The 15,490-nt window shown below is 39.9% G+C and overlaps 1 protein-coding gene and 1 pseudogene across 2 annotated transcripts in view; both read right to left on the minus strand.

Moving 5' to 3' along the window:
• The window catches only part of TRIM69 (tripartite motif containing 69), a 53,084-nt gene extending 42,135 nt beyond the window's left edge, over nucleotides 1-10,949 (minus strand). The window contains exon 1 of the mRNA XM_081229025.1: nucleotides 10,862-10,949. The gene's annotated coding sequence lies outside the window, so the exon portion shown is untranslated. The remainder of the gene's footprint in view (nucleotides 1-10,861) is intronic.
• Nucleotides 1,230-10,726, minus strand: LOC308614565 (E3 ubiquitin-protein ligase RNF4-like; annotated as a pseudogene). The gene is made up of 2 exons (XR_014017873.1): nucleotides 10,433-10,726; nucleotides 1,230-3,965 (listed from the first exon to the last, which is right to left on the minus strand). The product of XR_014017873.1 is annotated as an E3 ubiquitin-protein ligase RNF4-like (transcript).
• Nucleotides 10,950-15,490: the final 4,541 nt, after the last annotated feature.

Below are 15,490 nucleotides of genomic sequence, written 5' to 3' on the forward strand. Positions count from 1 at the left end.
ACCCTCACTGATATCATGCTGAATCATTAAGAATCCTTCTCTGGAGGCTCTTTTTCAGAGCCTTTAATGGTTCCTTAGCAACTGTAGAATAAAATCTAAACTCCATAACACAGCACACAATGCTCTACTCATGATGTGGCCTTAATATTCTTTTCTAGCTTTAGTTCTCACTTCTTCCCACAGCCATGTACAATAGTCAGCCAACCTATTCACACTAACGTGCCTGTGGCAGCTCCCTTCAACTTTTGTTCTTACATCCTGTTGGGTTCCTGCTGTTGCCTAGATGTATACCTTGACTGCCTGTGATGTGTGAAGTGCCTTGTACTGTGCCTGGAAAATAGCTATTGTTTAATAAATAGCAGGTGTCATTATTAATACCTTCTTGCTTCAATTCTTAAGAGAGATAAGTCATACTCCCACTAAAATAAACCCTTGACCCTTGCCTAATGCTTATATTCCAAATTTCCCTATCAAACTTTCCTCCCAGATGATCTGGGCTAGACAATGAAGTAATAAAAGTCAGTGTCCCCAAACATATCTATGATGATAGTAATCAAAAAAGTGGTTGCCTGTGGGGGATGGGGATCGACTAGATAGGAACTTTCTGGAATGATGGAATTGTTTTATATATATGTGTGTGTGTGTGTGTGTGTATGTGTGTGTGTGTGTATATATATATATATATATATAAATATAATTTTTTTTTTTTTGCTGACAAAGCAAAAGACTTTACTGGGAAGGGGCACCCAGGTGGAGAGCAACAGGGTAAGGGAATGCAGGAGAACTGCTCTGGAATTGTTCTATATTTTGATTGGGGTGCTGGTCCTGTGAATGTACATATTTGCCCCAGCTCATCTAATTATACACTTAAGATCAGTGAATTTTTGTCTGTAAAATTTATCTCAATTTTTCAGAAAAGTCAGAATCCCCTCTATTTTTTCCCTAAAGCAGAGATCAAAAACTCAAATGTCTACATGAGTTTGGTAGATAAGGTAAAAATGTAGTGGACTGGGTAGAACACGATAGGGAGGGTCAAGGGCTGCTGGCAAGCTGGAGAGAGTATGCTCTTTTTCCTGATCACATGGGCAATATATGCAAAAGCAGAATCTGTATATTTAATAGGCACCTCTCAGGTGTTTCGATCATTAGCCAAGTTTGTGATACACTGTGCTATGTGACAGGGCAATTAAGTCTCCAAAGTGGAACACACAAGATGTCCTACTGAAATGCAGGAAGTTCTACATCTAATATTTAGAACTTCTTTCTTTTAAAAAAAATTTCATGTTGTTTTTCTTCCTCATTTTATTTTAATAAATTTATTTATTTATTTTTGGCTGCGTTGGGTCTTCGTTGTTGCATGCAGGGTTTCTGTAGTTGCGGCGAGCGGGGCTACTCTTCATTGCAGTGCACGGGCTTCTCATTGCGGTGGCTTCTCGTTGTGGAGCATGGGCTCTAGGCACATGGGCTTCAGTAGTTGTGGCATGTGGACTCTAGAGCACAGGCTCAGTAGTTGTGGCACATGGGCTTAGTTGCTCCACGGCATGTGGGATCTTCCCAGACCAGGGCCCGAACCCATGTCCCCTGCATTGGCAGGCGGATTCTTAACCACTGCGCCATCAGGGAAATCCCCTCATTTCATTTTAGAACACACAAAGAAACCCACGGAAGGGTGTATACCCATTTATCTTTCATATCCTGTGCCAAGACAAGCAACTGAGGTTTGGAGTATGAGATACTGCAGAGAATGCAGTGTGTAGAACAGACATGATGCTGGGATGGGCACTGCTCCATTGGCACAACTGAGCCTCCATGGAGGAAAGCAACACTGCTACAACCATTGAAAGTAAGGAACAAGCTTTACTGCACATTTCATTATGAGGGAAAAGGAGAGAGCACAGTAGAAATCATGTCCTCTCTAATTCTAAAGTACAGATGGAATTGTGAGTCCTTTGTGATTTTCTTCAAAAGAAAAAAGAGCTAGTGTGTGTGTGTGTGTGTGTGTGTGTGTGTGTGTGTGTTGGGAGTCTGTGGGCAGCAGTGATGAGGTCTTCTCAAGCCTGCGACCCAGTCAGGCTGCAGGAGCAGCTAGGATGGTGATGCAGTGATGTATTTGTTCACAGAGAAGCAGACCAACTTGTTGATTAGCTGACCAGTATGGTGGAAGGCAGGCACACCTGTAAGCCTAGGGTGAAGGGAGCCTCTCTCTGGTGTGGCAAGTCAGAGAGCACAGAACCACAACTCTAGATTCCAGTGCGTCTAGGTGACTCCTCATGCTGGTTTCAAAGGCCACCAGGAGTCCCAGCAGGACATGGTGCCTGCTTGTATACCTACCTCCACCTTGTTGGTTGGAGAGATGGTCAGAAAAGACTGACTTCCTTTTATTCCAGTGGAGTCAGGAAATTCAGAAAAACCAGGAAGATATCACCCTGCCTGCTCCATTAATTAAAATAAAGTTCCCATTGCTCTAAGCAAGACTCAGTATAATAGTTGCGTAAACAAGAATGAAGTTTATTCATCTCTCAAGTAAAAGCCCAAACTTGTAGGTGGCTGTGGTTTGCAAAGTTGTCAGTCTCTCAGGTTCCTTCCATCTTGTTCCATCATCTCTAGGATGTTGCCCTTATTTACATGACCCAAAATGCTCACATGTGGCCAATTAAAAATTGATTGTTATGAGAAAGAAAGGAAAATTTGCTTTGAGGACAACCACCAGTCTCTGGCACACTATGACAACCAAGTCCAGTCCCGCAGCATGAAACAAAACAAATCAAAAGGTAGTCTCATTGTGTGTGGAAAATGAAAAAAAAATTTTATATACTCCTGGGCTTCCCTGGTGGCGCAGTGGTTGAGAGTCCGCCTGCCGATGCAGGGGACACGGCGTCATGCCCCAGTCCAGGAAGATCCCATGTGCCGTGGAGCGGCTGGGCCCGTGAGCCATGGCCACTGGGCCTGCGCGTCCGGGGCCTGTGCTCCGCAGTGGGAGAGGCCACAGCAGTGAGAGGCCCACGTACCAAAAAAAAAATTTATATACTGCAGCAGTTTTTTAAATCAGGCATTTTTAACTCCGTGCACTGAATGCCAACAACCCATAGTTTCTGCACAAGGACATGGAAGAATCTAGCTAGGTTGTCTGTCCTGAGCAACACAGCACACATCATATATAGATGCGGTGGTACAGATGGCAGCTGATTTTTTTCAAACAAACTGGGCAATTTCTAGTATATTTAAGGGAAGTGCAGAGGCACTGACTACAGAAGATGTGGCCACATTGTGTAGAGTAGACATGTCGTTTACTCAGTTCAATCTCTTAAGTACCCATCCCTACAAATTCGACACCAGATATAACCAGGTAGTGTGCCACTTAAAGTTTCTTCTTCCAGGGCATTATGGTAGGCACTGTTGGTCACAGATACATCTCTGTCCCTCATCAACCCCTCCTTATCACTGCTCACCACACAGCTGCCAGTTTGGCCTTGGAGTGACCTTGGCCGCCTCCTTTCTTCAGTAATCACAACAGAGTCATGGTGAGTTAGGTCAATCACTGCAGGTTCTAGAGAGTCACAAGTGAGGTCAATTATTTCATCACTTTCCCCAAGTTCTATCAGTTCCACTTCCAAGATCACCTCAGGAGTTGTGCCTCCTTCCCCAGGTGTACAGAATTCTCGTGCTTGTCTGGAATTCACCCTGGTACCATAGCACATTCTTGTGTTCATTGTGCTTTTTGGATCCAGTATTCAGAGAAACAAGTGACCTATGCCAAAGTTTACAGCGAATGCTAAAGTCCTCAATGTCCCACAGCTCTTGGTCTCTGACTCACATAAGAATTTAAAGCCCACATTTTCTGGTATATTTGAACTCTGATTCTGGTTCCATTCCTGTCTCCATCTCCACAACTGCTGTGTTCCCAAAGTGGGGTAGGGTGAATCTTCTGGGAGCCACTTACAAAAAAGCTCAATCTGAATTTTTAACTGAAAAAAAATGAGACAAATATTAAGCATTAGTAATACTTAAAATAAGATTGACAGCAGTATAAAGTATATAGATAGAGAAAAATGTGTACTCAAAAGCTTTTGATAACTGTGCATTTAAACAAAGTTTAAACTTTGCGTCCCTCCTCATTCTGTGTCCTGATGGTAGTGAGGAGAAGGAGAAGCCCAATGGGCACGTACATAAAGAGAAGCACAAAATCATTAAACACCAAGAAAGGGTCACTACTTCACACATGATCCAGTATGAGGATCTCAAGAAAACACTTATTTTTTTCCATAGTAAAAATGGAGAGACTAAAAAGCTCTTTGATAAATTGAGTTTCTAATAGCAAATAAGAAATGAACCAATTCGTCTATGCAGAGGTTCATCTTACCCGGGATTCCCTTTCTAACAGAGGCAGTGTGTGAAGTTATAAAGAGTTTTATCCTAGATTCTGTTCTAGGAACAAGGGATGGAGTTCAAGCATTAGCCATAGACATGGTTGGAGTGTAGGCTCTGTGACTTTGGGACATGTGACCCAGACAAAGTTCTCATAACCTCAGCATGCAAATACTTTTTAAAAATTATTTTGTAATTTAAAAAGAATTCATCATTAGTCATCATTAGGGAAATGCAAATCAAAGCCATAATTAGATACCATTTCACACCCACTAGGGTGACTATAATTAAAAAGATAGATAATAACAAGTGTTCACCCAACACAGAAGCACCTAAATACATAAAGCAAATATGAACAGACATAAAGGGAGAAATTGAAAGTAACATAATAATAGTAGGGGACTTTAACACCCCACATACATCAATGGACAGATCATCTAGACAGAAAATCAATAAGGAAACACTGGCCTTAAGAAACACATTAGAACAAATGGACTTAATAGATATATAAAGAACAGTCCATGCAAACACAGCAGAACACACATTCTTTTCAGTTGCACATGGAACATTCTCCAGAATAGATCACAAAACAAGGCCACGAAACAAGTCTCAGTAAATTTAAGAAAACTGAAATCATATCAAGCATCTTTTCCAATCACAATGCTATGAGACTAGAAATCAACTACAAGAAAAAAAAGACCACACAAACACATGGAGGCTAAACAGTATGCTACTAAACAACCAGTGGATCACTGAAGAAATCAAAGAAGAAATTAAAAACATACCTGGAGACAAATGAAAACAAAAACATGATCCAAAAATCTGTGGGACGCAATAAAAGCAGTTCAAAGAGGGAAGTTTATAGTGATACAAACCTAACTCAGGAAACAAGAAAAATCTCAAACAACCTAACCTTACACCTATAGGAACTAGAAAAAGAAGAACAAAACTCAAAATTAGTGAAAGGAAAGAAATCATAAAGATCAGAGTGGAAATAAATGAAATAGGGACTTAAAAAATAGAAAAGATCAATGAAACTAAGAGCTGGTTCTTTGAAAAGATAAACAAAATTGATCAACCTCTAGCCAGGCTCCTCAAGAAAAAAAGAGAGAGGCCCCAAATAAATGAAAACAGAAATGAAAAAGGAGAAGTTACAACTGACACCACAGAAATACCAAGTATCATAAGAGATTACTGGGAGCAATTATATGCCAATAAAGTGGATAACCTAGAAGAAATGGAAAAAATCCTAGAAATGTACAATCTCCCAAGACTGAACCAGGAAGAAACAGACCACTTTACCAGTAATGAAATTGAATCAGTAACCAAAAAAATCCCAACCAAAAAAAAGCCCATGACCAGATGGCTTCACAGGTGAATTCTACCATTAAGAGAAGAGTTAACACCTGTCCTCCTATCCTTCTCAAACTCTTCCAAGAAAAATGCAGAGGAAGGAATGCTTCTGAACTCATTTTACAAAACCAGCATCACTCTGATGCCAAAACCAAACAAATATCAGAAAAAAGAAAATTATAGGCCAACATCCTTGATGAACATAGATGCAAAAATCCTCAACAAAATATTAGCAAATCAAATTCAACAAACCTTAAAAGTATCATACGTCATTATCAAGTGAGATTTATCCCAGATATGCAAGGATGGTTTGATATCCACAAATCAATCAATGTGATACATCACATTAACAAACTGAATAATAAAAATCATATGATCATCTCAATAGATGCAAAAAAAAAGGTTTTGACAAAATTCAACATTTACTTATGATTAAAAACTTTCAGTGAGAGACTGGCATGGACTAATATGTACTACCAAGTGTAAAATAGATAGCCAGTGGGAAGCAGCCACATAGCACAGGGAGATCAGCTCGGTGCTTTGTGACCACCTAGAGGGGTGGGATAGGGAGGGTGGGAGGGAGACGCAAGAGGAAGGAGATATGAGTATATATGTATATGTATAGCTGATTCACTTTGTTATAAAGCAGAAACACACCATTGTAAAGCAATTTACTCCAATAAAGATGTTTAAAAAAAAACTCTCAGTGAAGTGGGTATAGAAGGAACATACCTCAACATAATAAAGGCCACATATGACAAGCCCACAACTAACGTTATACTCAATGGTGAAAGGCTGAAAGCATTTCCTCTGAGATCAGGAACAAGACAAGGATGCCTACTGTCACCACTTTTATTCAACATAGTATTGGAAGTCCTAACCATAGCAATCAGACAAGAAAAAGAAATAAAAGGAATCCAAGTTGGAAAGGAAGAAGTAAAACTGTCATTGTTTGCAGATGACTTTATACTATATGTAGAAATTCCTAAAGACACCACCAAAAAACTACTAGAACTCACCAATGAATCTGGTAATTCTAAAATTTGTATGGAAACATAATAGACCCTGAATAGCCAAAATAATCTTGAGAAAGAAGAACAAAGCTGAAGGTATCACATGCCCTGGTTTCAAACTATACTACAAAGCTACAGTCATCAAAACAGTATGGTACTGGCACAAAAACAGACACATAGATCAATGGAACAGAACAGAGTGGCCAGAAATGAACATACACTTATTTGGGCAATTAACCTAGGACAAACAAGGCAAGAATATACAATGGAGAAAAGATAGACTCTTCAGTAAATGATGTGAAAACTGGACAGCTACATGCAAAAAACCAACTGGATTACTTTCTCACACTATACACAAAAATAAATTCAAAATGAATTAAATATTTAAATGTAAGACCTGAAACAATAAAACTTCTAGAAGAAAACAAAGGCAGTAAGCTCTCTGACATCAGTCTTAGTAATATTTCTTTGGATATGTCTCTTCAGGCAAGGGAAATGAAAGCAAAAATAACCAAATGGGACTGCATCTAAGCTTTTGCACAGTGAAGGAAACTATTAACAAAATGAAAAGGCCACCTATGGAATAGGAGAAGGTATTTGTAAATGATATATCCAATAAGGGGTTAATATCCACAATATACAAAGAACTCATATAACTCAACATCAAAAAAACAAACAACCTGATTAAAAAATGGGCCAAGGGTCTAAACAGGCATTTTTACAAGGAAGACATACAGGTGGTTACAGACATATGAAAAGATGCTCAACATCACTAATCATCAGTGAAATGCAAATCAAAACCACAATGAGATATCATCACACCCATCAGAATGGCTATTATCAAAAAGACAACAAATAACAAGTGTTGGCAAGGATGTGGAGAAAAGGGAACACTTGTGAACTGTTGGTGGGAATGTAAACTGGTTCAGCCACTATGGAAAGCAGTATGGAAATTACTCAAAAAATTAAAAATAGAACTATCATGTGAACCAGCATTTCCACTCCTGGGTATTTATCCAAAGAAAACAAAAACACTAATTAGAAAAGATATATGCACCCCTGTGTTCATTGCAGCATTATTTACAATAGCCAAGATATGAAAGCAACCTAAATGCCCAGCAATAGATGAATGGATAAAGAAGTTCTGGTATGTATGTGTATATATATTGGGTTGGCCAAGAAGTTCATTTGGGCTTTCCCATAAAATATTACAGATTTTATATATATATATATAATGGAATATTACTCAGCCATAAAAAAGAATGAAATCTTGCTTTTTTGACAACATGGATGGACCTAGAGGGTATTGTGCTAAGTGAAATAAATCAGAGAAAGACAAATGCTGTCTGATTTCACTTACATGTGGAATCTAAAAATCAGAACAAATGAACAAATAAAAAAACAAACAGAGTTATAATTACAGAGAACAAACAGGTGGTTGCCAGAGGGGCAGTGGTGGGGGAGGAAAGAAATAGATGAGGGAGATTAAGAGGTACAAACGTCCAGTTGCAAAATAAATAAGCCATGGGTATAATTTATGTACAGTGTGTAGAATGTAGTCAATAACTATGTAATATCTTTGTATGGTGACACTATAATCATGGTGACTATTTTGAAATGTATAGAAATATCAAATCACTACATTGTGTGACAGGAACTAATATAGTATTGTAGGTTAATTATACTTCAAAAACAAACTCATAGAAAAAGAGAACATATTTGTGGTTACCAGAGGCAGGGGGTTGTGGGAGGGGGAATTCAATGAAGGCAGTCAAAAGGTACAAATTTACAGTTATAAGATAATAAGTATAGGGATCTAATGTACAACATGATAAATATAATTAACAAAAGGATGTTATATATAAAAATTGTTAAGAGAGTAAATCCTAAGAGTTCTCATCACGAGGAAAAATTTTTTTCTATTTAATTTTGTATCCATATGAAATGACAGATGTTCACTAAACTTATTGTGATAATTGTTTTGTGATGTAACACCTTAAACTTATATAGTACTGTATGTCAATTATATCTCAATAAAACTGGAAGAAAAAATAAGTCTTGGCAAGGATGTAGAAAAATTGGGACTCTCATATACTGCTGCTGGGAAGGTAAAATGGTGTGGCACTTCTGGAAAACAGTCTGGCAGTTCCTCAAAAGGTAAACATAACTATATGGTAAACATATAGTTACTATATGACCCAGCAACTCCACTCCTAGATATATACCCAAGAGAATTGAAAACTTCTGTTCACACTGAAAAGTTGTACATGAACGTCAATAATAGTATTATTTTTATTTATTTTTTATTTTTAAAAAAATTTAATTTAATTTATTTATTATTTTTGGCTGTGTTGGGTCTTCATTGCTGCATGTGGGCTTTCTCTAGTTGCGGTGAGCAGGGTCTACTCTTTGTTGTGGTGTGCGGGCTTCTCATTGCAGTGGCTTCTCTTGTTGCAGAGCATGGGATCTAGGCACCAGGCTTCACTAGTTGTGGCTCACGGGCTTCAGTAGTTGTGGCGCACAGCCTCAGTTGCTCCGCGGCATGTGGGATCTTCCCAGACCAGGGCTCGAACCCATGTCCCCTGCATTGGCAGGTGGATTCTTAACCACTGCACCACCAGGGAAGCCCAGTAATAGAATTATTTTTAATAGCCAAAAAGTGGAAACAACCCAAATGCTCATTAACTGATGAATGAATAAATAAAATGTGGTATAGTCCTACAATGGAATATTATTCAGCAATAAAAAAGAAATGAAGTGCCAGTGCTTGCTATAATGGATGATCTTTGAAAACATCATATCAAATGACAGAAGCCAGTCACAGAAGACCACATACTGTATGATCCCACTTATATGATAAATCAAGAATAGGCAAATCCATAGGGACAGAAAGATTAGTTGTTCCTTAGGGCTGGGGGTGGTTGGGGAGAAATGGGGAGTGATGTCTAATCGGTACAGTGTTTTTTTGGGGGGTGATGAAAATGTTCTAATATTGAGAAAATGGCTGCACAACTCCATGAATATACTGTAACCCACTGAAGTACATTGTAAATAGGAGGATTTTATGGTTTATGATTTATACCTCAATAAAGCTTTAACGAAAACAAATACCTTAAGATGCCATAGAGGGCTTCCCTGGTGGCGCAGTGGTTGAGAGTCTGCCTGCTGATGCAGGGTACACGGGTTCGAGCCCTGGTCTGGGAAGATCCCACATGCCGCGGAGCGACTGGGCCCGTGAGCCACAACTACTGAGCCTGCGCGTCTGGAGCCTGTGCTCCGCAACAAGAGAGGCCGTGACAGTGAGTGGCCCCCGCTTGCCACAACTAGAGAAAGCCCTCGCACAGAAACGAAGACCCAACACAGCCATAAATAAATAAATAAATTTATTTAAAAAAAAAAGATGCCATAGAAATATTACACAAAACAGTGTGAGATATCTAAATTTAGACAAGCCCTGGAACCTGGGAGCCCCAGAAGGAAATGGGGGGAGCCCAGAGGAGGCTTTAATGAATACAAATACCTTAGTAAAGCTTTAACGAAAACAAATACCTTAAGATGCCATAGAAATATTTCACAGAACAGTGTGAGATATCTAAATTTAGACACAAGCCCTCGAAACTGGGAGCCCCAGAAGAAAATGGGGGGAGCCCAGAGGAGGGTGCAGTGCTCAGTGCTCCACCCGATGGCGCCGACGTACTTACTGAGTCAGTTCTTATCTTAGACCCCACAAACACCTGTCTCTCATCGGATCACTACCTTCGTGACCGGCCTGCCCCTCTTCGGCTCTGCACTCAGGGAAAGACAACCCTCGGGGTGACACCGGGCAGCCCTGCAAAACAGTGCCCACCACCCTCGACTCCACCCAGGCAGCCAGCAGCTCATCAATGACCTAGTGTTTTGTCCGGTTGCGCCCTGTGAGCTATCCAGTGAGAATAGAGCAGGAAGCCTGCGCTCCAGCGGCCTGCCACTTTCCGGCCCCTCCGCTGTTTGTCGGTCCGCTCGGGACCGAGCCTGAACCAGCCGAACCTGGCGCCTGACTACACTGGGCCGGGAAAGAGCACCAAGGCGCCGGAGGCCAGGGAAGAAAAGGAGAAGTCGAGGGAGGGGGCGGCGCGGGAGCGGGTACTCACGGTGAACGCGCCCAGGCTGGCGGCAGCGCCCAGTGAAGAACAGAGCCAAGGTTACGGAGCAGCAGTCGCGGCACTTATTCCCACCCACCCGATGGCAGAAAACACTGGGTTTTCTCTCCTTGCAACCCGCTAGTTTAGTTTCTCAACTGACCAATCAAAATCCGAGCCCGTGGTAGCTCGTCACAAGTCTCTGGGCAGAAAGCGCTGTTCCAGGTTAGAAACGGGGACTTTCCCGTCCCTAGTCTGTCTCTCAAGTCTCAGGTTTTCCGAGAAAGGGGAAGGACCGGGTTGGTTGGTTTGTTTTTTGTTTTTTGTTTTTTTTTTCTAGTCATTAGATCAGCAACTCTTACGCTGAGAAAAGTGGTTCTCAATGGAGGCGGTACGTCTCTCTAGGAGAAGTTTTGGAAATTGACCGGGCTTCTTTTGCTTGTTCCAATGATGGGGTCCCTACGGTATTTAAGGGCTGAGGGCCAGGGACCCCAGCCTATACACACACTCTGTTTCTCTCTCTCTTCCTCTCTCTCTTTGAAAAACCTGCTTATACCGGCTCAGTACCAAGAAGTTTTCCCTTGTATCTCCTTGCTGTGATTTTAGGTAATTTTATGTTTTCTAGTGGGCTGTGAAAATAAATAACCACTGGAGATAAAAGCAGTTGCCTAGAGCTTTACATTTTACAGAGCTCTTCTTATCACCATCCGCTTCTCAGAGTAACCCTTGAACAGAATCTCAGAGTAGACACTCTATATTCATTGAATGAATGATTGATCAAATAAATGAGTAAACTTTCTGATGTAGGGATGATTCTTCCATTTTATGGATATGGTGACAAAGTGTCAAGACAGTAATAATGACTTTTCCAATTTCTTTTATGGGGTTAGCATTCAAACTTAAACAGTAATACGACTTTTCCCATTCCTTCTGTGGAATTAGGATTTCAACTCAAATTGGGGTTCAGTGGCATTCACACTTTCATGCCAGCTGCTTAGAAACTTTGAACTTTTATTGGAAGTTTGGGATAACGTGTTGTGGGCCCAGTAGAGGAAGTTACCAGGAAACTCACAGTAGCAAACTGATGCCCCACCCATGGTCTATGAGCCCATCCCCAGCTTTTTCATATTTTGCTGCTATCAGCTGCACCTGCACATTAACCCTAGTCCTGCAAATTACCCTCAGGCACTGGAGTGAGCTGAAATTACCTGGGAGTTCTATGTTTCACCCCACTTCACCCTCTTGGCAGCCTATAGCCAAAGCCAGGCTGATGTGGAGTACCAAAGCCCAGCTCCTTTGTTTCAAGGCAGGACAAACTCTGATGTCTATTCCTTTATTCTGAACTCCCATGGGCATAGGTTGCGTGTAGGACTTCTGAAATCACACCCTCATTTGGCTTCTTCCCATTCCCTATCCTTCATCCCCCATGCCCTTATTGGTTTCTCCTGGAAGCCCTTTCTTTTTTTTTTTTTTGAATTTTATTTTACTTATTTTTTTATACAGCAGGTCCTTATTAGTCATCAATTTTATACACATCACTGTATACATGTCAATCCCAATCACCCAATTCATCACCCCCCACCCCCACCCCCACCCCCCCACCGCTTTCCCCGCTTGGTGTCCATACGTTTGTTCTCTACGTCTGTGTCTCAATTTCTGCCCTGCAAACCGGTTCATCTGTACCATTTTTCTAGGTTCCACATATATGTGTTGATATACGATATTTGTTTTTCTCTTTCTGACTTACTTCACTCTGTATGACAGTCTCTAGGTCCATCCACATCTCCACAAATGACCCAGTTTCATTCCTTTTTATGGCTGAGTAATATTCCATTGTATATATGTACCACATCTTCTTTATCCATTTGTCTGTCAGTGGGCATTTAGGTTGCTTCCATGACCTGGCTATTGTAAATAGTGCTGCAATATACATTGGGGTGTATGGGTCTTTTTGAATTATGGTTTTCTCTGGGTATATGCCCAGTAGTGGGATTGCTGGGTCATATGGTAATTCTATTTTTAGTTTTTTAAGGAACCTCCATACTGTTCTCCATAGTGGCTGTATCAATTTACATTCCCACCAGCAGTGCAAGAGGGTTCCCTTTTCTCCACACCCTCTCCAGCATTTGTTGTTTGTAGATTTTCTGAATATGGCTTTTCTAACTGGTGTGAGGTGATACCTCATTGTAGTTTTGATTTGCATTTCTCTAATAATTAGTGATGTTGAGCAACTTTTCCTATGCTTCTTGGCCATCTGTATGTCTTCTTTGGAGGAATGTCTATTTAGGTCTTCTGCCCATTTTTGGATTGGGTTGTTTGTTTTTTTCATATTGAGCTGCATGAGCTGTTTATATATTTTGGAGATTAATCCTTTGTCCGTTGATTCATTGGCAAATATTTTCTCCCATTCTGAGGGTTGTCTTTTCGTCTTGTTTATGGTTTCCTTTGCTGTGCAAAAGCTTTTAAGTTTCATTAGGTCCCATTTGTTTATTTTTGTTTTTATTTCCATTACTCTAGGAGGTGGATAAAAAAAAGATCTTGCTGTGATTTATGTCAAAGAGTGTTCTTCCTATATTTTCCTCTAAGAGTTTTATAGTGTCTGGTCTTACATTTAGGTCTCGAATCCATTTTGAGTTTATTTTTGTGTATGGTGTTAGGGAGTGTTCTAATTTCATTCTTTTACATGTAGCTGTCCAGTTTTCCCAGCACCACTTATTGAAGAGACTGTCTTTTCTCCATTGTATATCCTTGCCTCCTTTGTCATAGATTAGTTGACCATAGGTGCATGGGTTTATCTCCAGGCTTTCTATCTTGTTCCATTGATCTATATTTCTGTTTTTGTGCCAGTACCATGTTGTCTTGATTACTGTAGCTTTGTACTATAGCCTGAACTCAGGGAGTCTGATTCCTCCAGCTCCATCTTTTTTCCCTCAAGACTGCTTTGGCTATTCGGGGTCTTTTGTGTCTCCATACAAATTTTAAGATTTTTTGTTCTAGTTCCATAAAAAATGCCATTGGTAATTTGATAGGGATTGCAATGAATCTGTAGATTGCTTTGGGTAGTATAGTCATTTTCACAGTATTGATTCTTCCAATCCAAGAACATGGTATATCTCTCCAACTGTTGGTATCATCTTTAATTTCTTTCATCAGTGTCTTTAGTTTTCTGCATACAGGTCTTTTGTCTCCCTAGGTAGGTTTATTCCTAGGTATTTTATTCTTTTTGTTGCAATGGTAAATGGGAGTGTTTCCTTAATTTCTCTTTCAGATTTTTCATCATTAGTGTATAGGAATGCAAGAGATTTCTGTGCATTAATTTTGTATCCTGTGGTTTTACCAAATTCATTGATTAGCTCTAGTAGTTTTCTGGTGGCATCTTTAGGATTCTCTATGTATAGTATCATGTCATCTGCAAACAGTGACAGTTTTACTTCTTTTCCAATTTGTATTCCTTTTTCTTCTCTGATTGCCGTGGCTAGGACTTCCAAAACTATGTTGAATAATAGTGGTGAGTGTGGACATCCTTGTCTTGTTCCTAATCTTAGAGGAAGTGCTTTCAGTTTTTCACCATTGAGAATGATGTTTGCTGTGGGTTTGTCATATATGGCCTTTATTATATTGAGGTAGGTTCCCTCTATGCCCACTTTCTGGAGAGTTTTTATCATAAATGAGTGTTGAATTTTGTCAAAAGCTTTTTCTGCATATATTGAGATGATCATATGGTTTTTATTCTTCAGTTTGTTAATATGGTGTATCACATTGATTGATTTGCATATATTGAAGAATCCTTGCATCCCTGGGATAAATCCCACTTGCTCATGGTGTATGATCCTTTTAATGTGTTGCTGGATTCTGTTTGCTAGTATTTTATTGAGGATTTTTGCATCTATATTCATCAGTGATATTGGTCTGTAATTTTCTTTTTTTGTGGTATCTTTGTCTGGTTTTGGTATCAGGGTGATGGTGGCCTCAAAGAATGAGTTTGGGGGTGTTCCTTCCTCTGCAGTTTTTGGGAAGAGTTTGAGAAGGATAGGTGTTAGCTCTTCTCTAAATGTTTGATAGAATTCACTTGTGAAGCCATCTGGTCCTGGACTTTTGTTTGTTGGAAGAGTTTAAATCACAGTTTCAATTTCATTACCTGTGATTGGTCTGTTCATATTTTCTGTTTCTTCCTGGTTCAGTCTTGGAAGGTTATACCTTTCTAAGAATTTGTCCATTTCTTCCAGGTTGTCCGTTTTATTGGCATAGAGTTGCTTGTAGTAGTCTCTTAGGAGGCTTTGTATTTCTGAGGTGTCTGTTGTAACTTCTCCTTTTTCATTTCTAATTTTGTTGATTTGAGTCCTCTCCCTCTTTTTCTTGATGAGTCTGGCTAATGGTTTATCAATTTTGTTTATCTTATCAAAGAACCAGCTTTTAGTTTTATTGATCTTTGCTATTGTTTTCTTTGTTTCTATTTCATTTATTTCTGCTCTGATCTTGTTGATTTCTTTCCTTCTGCTAACTTTGGGTTTTGTTTGTTCTTCTTTCTCTAGTTCCTTTAGGTGTAAGGTTAGATTGTTTACTTGGGAGTTTCCTTGTTTCTTGAGGTAGGCTTGTGTAGCTATAAACTTCCCTCTTAGAACTGCTTTTGCTGCATCCCAT

The sequence above is a fragment of the Mesoplodon bidens genome, assembly GCF_964165515.1.
Source record: "Mesoplodon bidens genome assembly, chromosome: 3".
NCBI lineage: Eukaryota > Metazoa > Chordata > Mammalia > Artiodactyla > Ziphiidae > Mesoplodon > Mesoplodon bidens.